A 6,025-nucleotide genomic window follows, 5' to 3' on the forward strand; every position below is an offset into this window, starting at 1 on the left:
AATTAGAGTTACTTCCCTTTGACTATACTTGTTCTCAAAGTTGAGTCAAGAGGCTCATCACAGTCCCTAACAACTGTTTTTTGTAACTTTCTCTTCATATGAATGAACAATTATTGTAATGTTGCTATAATTTAGAGAGTTTATTAATTATAAAATTAATTAAGCTAATTAAATCTACAGGATCTTAGGGATACCCCTTATTTCAGCCAATTTGGCCATATGTGGGCCTATTCTGAGAATTAGAAAAAATATTTTCGACTCAAAGAGGTTTTGTTTCATAATTTAAGAAAGTTAGAAGAATTGTAATCGTTACCCTGAGGATTCAGCCTGATTTAAAGTCTCATGGTTTCCTTCCTTTTTCAGGGGTCTTGGCTGAAGCAGTCGGTGGCACCCAGGCCTGAGCATCATTTCCTGCTCCTCGCACAGAGAGGGTGGATGCGTCACCAGTTGTAGGGTTTCCCTGTCAACTCTCGTGAATGGTGCAGGTGAGTTTTCTTTTTTTCATGTAATTTCCCCTTGTTGTGAGGCACATATTTTGGCTTAAAACCATAATTATTCCCTTTTTTGAATTTTCCCATCTTTGAAAACTGACATACATGTATAATTCTGCTAGGAATATTCTGTCTGAAGTGAAATTCACTTGTGATGTGCTTTTTCCAGTGCTCTATCAGCATCATGTCAAGTTTAAGTGATATTATGTAATAATTTATTATCATGATAGGAATTAGCAAGCAACCCTCACTGCAAAATGTATCTGAGTTAAAGAGGGTAGTGACAGTTTTACTGTCACAGAGAAACAACACTACTAGATCAGATTACCCCTCATATGTTTTGATAACCTTCTATTAATTGGCTGTCAGCAGCTTAGTGAATTCATTCTGAATTGGAAAAGTAAATGCATTTTGAAAGCATTTTTCCTTGATAAATTAAGATTTTTTGGCCATTTTTTCAAAAACCGGGTAGAATGTACCCTGAATATGTAAATTGCATGTGAATCCTCAGATCCTCTTGAAAACATAACAAATAAGACAATAAGACTGTTATTTACATTTTTTACTTCAATAAGCACTGTAAAAAGTCATTATAAAGTTGACATTCAACACAGCTTCATATCACAGTTGAGTTCATCATGTGTGAGGGGTTACATTATATAGATAGTCATAATTTACATGTTTTTTCATGTAATTTTTTCATGTTACATATTTTACATGTACTATGTGCATGTTATCTAAAAATGTCAAATTGGCCACTTTTTCACTTTGTTTTCCATTTGGTTATACTGAGGTAGCGAGAACCAGTTTATGAGGTAAGTGTAAGAAAGTAGTGGATTTTTAGCGCCATTTGTCAGTTTTACAATAAAATGGATGCATTTTTTGATAATTTGAAAGAAAAAGTAAATCGTAAAAGTGTACGGGGCCCCCAAGGGGGCACCTGCATCATTTGGAGGGGTAGGATTTCCCCCTCTGGCTATGGGCTACAAACTGTCTACTGGCCAGAGGAGGGAAGAAAGGTGGAAAAGGCCCACAGAGTTGCCCTTATGGCAGAATGGAAACTGACTCGGAGTCAGTTTCCACGTGACAATGTAGAAAGTAGCCACCTCTGCCATACCAAGCTGTGTGTGAACCCCCAGCATTTGGTAGTGGAGTCCCACTCTATCAACCAGGAGAGGATTCACTGCCAGTTGCAGGGGGTGTGCAGCAAGTCACACATGCCCTGGTGCATTTTATGTAATTATATGTATTTTACATGTAAATTTCATTTCATTTAGCATATTTAGATGGTGGTTTTGAATAGCTGGCTGGAAGGGGGTTTCCCCTACCCCAGAATATAGGGCGTTATTATACATCCCGTCGCACTGAATTCCTATGGTTTTTGGACTTTTGGCCCCCCTCAATTTATTAATATCAACTAATTTCTTACATTCTTTTTTCATATCAGACTTGTTTAAGGTGATTACTTTTTGCATAATGGTGTTGCTTGTTTTTTGTAGAGAAGACTCGGCTGGAGGTGGGGTGTTGGTTGACATGAGGATTTTACGAAGAGAAGAACTGCCAATGGGGGTTTGACTGAGACCTATTTGTAGGCCATAGTTTATTGCTGCTGCTTTCCTTCCCCTGGAACCGGATTCTACTTCGACATAGAGGCTATACATTTTGGACACGTAGGTGCAGGTGTTACATTTAAGCCGTAACCTAGTGCCCAGGCCACGCCTCTCTTCAGAGTCCAAGTCCCAGGTTAGGTCACCATCACAGCCTGGATTGGCCCGCCCATGTTCTTTGAACTCTGCGTTGAACATGCCACATGTCTTTTCCAGATGCAGCAGTCTGTAGGAGTCATTTTCACACCTGCCGAAATCAGTTATGTACCTGATTACTTCCTAACCAGGCAAGTTCATTTTCAGAAATTAGAGTTACTTCCCTTTGACTATACTTGTTCTCAAAGTTGAGTCAAGAGGCTCATCACAGTCCCTAACAACTGTTTTTTGTAACTTTCTCTTCATATGAATGAACAATTATTGTAATGTTGCTATAATTTAGAGAGTTTATTAATTATAAAATTAATTAAGCTAATTAAATTTACAGGATCTTAGGGATACCCCTTATTTCAGCCAATTTGGCCATATGTGGGCCTATTCTGAGAATTAGAAAAAATATTTTCGACTCAAAGAGGTTTTGTTTCATAATTTAAGAAAGTTAGAAGAATTGTAATCGTTACCCTGAGGATTCAGCCTGATTTAAAGTCTCATGGTTTCCTTCCTTTTTCAGGGGTCTTGGCTGAAGCAGTCGGTGGCACCCAGGCCTGAGCATCATTTCCTACTCCTCGCACAGAGAGGGTGGATGCGTCACCAGTTGTAGGGTTTCCCTGTCAACTCTCGTGAATGGTGCAGGTGAGTTTTCTTTTTTTCATGTAATTTCCCCTTGTTGTGAGGCACATATTTTGGCTTAAAACCATAATTATTCCCTTTTTTGAATTTTCCCATCTTTGAAAACTGACATACATGTATAATTCTGCTAGGAATATTCTGTCTGAAGTGAAATTCACTTGTGATGTGCTTTTTCCAGTGCTCTATCAGCATCATGTCAAGTTTAAGTGATATTATGTAATAATTTATTATCATGATAGGAATTAGCAAGCAACCCTCACTGCAAAATGTATCTGAGTTAAAGAGGGTAGTGACAGTTTTACTGTCACAGAGAAACAACACTACTAGATCAGATTACCCCTCATATGTTTTGATAACCTTCTATTAATTGGCTGTCAGCAGCTTAGTGAATTCATTCTGAATTGGAAAAGTAAATGCATTTTGAAAGCATTTTTCCTTGATAAATTAAGATTTTTTGGCCATTTTTTCAAAAACCGGGTAGAATGTACCCTGAATATGTAAATTGCATGTGAATCCTCAGATCCTCTTGAAAACATAACAAATAAGACAATAAGACTGTTATTTACATTTTTTACTTCAATAAGCACTGTAAAAAGTCATTATAAAGTTGACATTCAACACAGCTTCATATCACAGTTGAGTTCATCATGTGTGAGGGGTTACATTATATAGATAGTCATAATTTACATGTTTTTTCATGTAATTTTTTCATGTTACATATTTTACATGTACTATGTGCATGTTATCTAAAAATGTCAAATTGGCCACTTTTTCACTTTGTTTTCCATTTGGTTATAGGAAAAACACCAGAATTGCCTAGCTACAGGGCGCCGCCATTGTGGACACCCAAAGTTGTGCGGAGAAGAACAGTTGACAGGAGATCTGATTGGTCATTAACAGAAAATCTTTGTGATGGAATTTAATAGTGAAATATAAGTGATAAAAATGACAGGTGACATAACAGAATATGTAGAAAGATACAGAAGTTATAAGGGAAGATCTGAGTGGAGAGGTGATATTTGTATGGACAATTTCATTCAGTGCGGATCTACACTAGTTGTAAACAGGCCAAAATTTGAAGAAAAAACGCAACGGCAAGCCATATATTTTTGGTGGAATTTTGAAGGGGAGATGATGAACTTTGCTGAATGGTGACTGATTTTTTGAAAATTGGCTTAATAAATAATTGACAGTGATTGGAATTTGTATGGAAGTCTATGGGAAAACATTTGGTGGTGTTTGTCCAGTGAAAGTTATACTTTCGATATATCGGTAATAGTATCAATGCATGTTCTATAAATTCTTTTCATTTTGATCTTAGTAATTCTGTTGGTGTCGTTTAAATAAAAACTTTCTATAGCATTGAAGGTCCGATTTGTCGGACAGCAGATTCGTTTGTTTACGCATCAAAATTCCATAGCTTTTAGAATTCCTGCACAAACTTGTGATAAAAACACCATATAGGGGTGTATTCTGCATGGAAATGATGCAGACTCCACATAAGTATATTGTTTTAATTTTTCAAAGCAACATAATTAATAAAATACCCACAACTCTCACAAAAATAAATAATTCCGGATTGCTCTCGATTTAATTCAAAGTTGATATTCATCAACAGTACACCTTTCGATCCAAAAAATCGTTCCTGCAAAATTTATTTGTATTGATATATTTTGATAGACTACAGTCAGTTTCTGGATCGAAGGTCGTGTTTTATATGAATTATATGACTAAATTTGAAAAAAGTGGAGATTTCTGCAGAAAACCAGACCGATACCGGTTTTGTCTTGTATAGAATTCCACAAGCTGACGTTTTGGCGGGGAAATCTTGGCACGTCGCGATGGTATAAAGCTTATATTATCAAATGATAGCAATTTTATTTCAATTCATTCTGCTTTATTTTTTAACACACCACAGGGCCGATATAGCTAAACATGGTCTTAGTCCTTTACAAATAGAATAGGAATGATTTCATACCGATTGTTAGGACGTTCTTGGCACACTGATTTTGACTACGGATATCTAATAAAGGTATAGTACTCACTGCGTTTGTGACCGGTTGACAGAGGATGCACGCTCCTCCTGGGCACCTGATTCCACCTTTGGTGTGTCCAGGGGTCCGTGTTTGCGCAACTCCTTTTGGTATTGTTTATAGGTTTTATGGCATTAATCACTGTTCGTTATCTTCACCCTTCATTGTATCAATTAGGTCTACATACTATGCCAGTTAGTGTTTTTGCCTTGTGAAGATCCTTTTCTACAATGAGACGTCTTAAGCATAGGACCGGGTCTACGCTGATTGATGATAGGCTTTTCAATCTTGTTTTGCTGTTTATTCACAGGGATTAGACTCTAATCTCGATAGATTCCAAGCACAGCCGAATTGGAGAGTTAAAAATGAAGTTAAATCAACTAACTACATGTCTGTTGATCGTGCATAATTCAAATATATTAAACGCTATTAATTGTGCCTCTTAACAAGTGAAATGAAATGTTCAATTATGACACGGGTGGAATTGACAAAATTGTGAGGAGAAAACGATTAATTTTCACATCCAATATTCCTAAAAATCGGTTTTTCGCCTGGAGGCTTCGCCTCTGCCACTCCCGACCTGGACACAATAGGGGTCAAACGATTTCCATCGACTCCTTACAGATAGAGTTGTGTCTCATTTGTTTTCAAAACCAAGGTACGACTCTGCATTTGCGTTTCTTTAAGACGAATTGGTTCACCTTGAAGGAATTCCTCAAAATAGAAGGATTCTGAGCACCCTTGCCATCCTAAAATTGGAACATGTTGGTGAGTTTCATGTCGGTTTTAAAAAATATGATTATTTTGTTTATTTATTTTTCATCTTTGATCCCGAACTTTATTTTTGACTTTGATTCCGAACTTTATTAAAACTTTAATTTCCATGCATAACTACTAAACGTGTACGTCACTAATTGAAAATAATTTCTGTGATCTTATAATGGTAGATAATTATCTTTTCAATGCATGGTATTTCATAGCAACATGGCTGAGTGTTTGAGTCACATACAACATTACAACATTTGTTTTAATGAGAGGGGATGTCTTTTTTTTTTTATCTTTTATTTAATTCAATATCAACAAATATATAAATCATTCATCAACATTA

The 6,025-nt window shown here is 36.4% G+C and overlaps 1 long non-coding RNA gene across 1 annotated transcript; it reads left to right on the forward strand.

Annotated features, from left to right (window-relative positions):
- Positions 1-360: 360 nt before the first annotated feature.
- LOC130052509 (uncharacterized) lies at positions 361-4,246 on the forward strand. Its single transcript, XR_008800855.1, has 3 exons — positions 361-485; positions 1,991-2,887; positions 3,683-4,246. It is a non-coding gene; the product is annotated as an uncharacterized LOC130052509 (long non-coding RNA).
- Positions 4,247-6,025: the final 1,779 nt, after the last annotated feature.

The sequence above is a fragment of the Ostrea edulis genome, chromosome 3 (genome assembly GCF_947568905.1).
Source record: "Ostrea edulis chromosome 3, xbOstEdul1.1, whole genome shotgun sequence".
In the NCBI taxonomy this organism is placed as follows: Eukaryota; Metazoa; Mollusca; class Bivalvia; order Ostreida; family Ostreidae; genus Ostrea; species Ostrea edulis.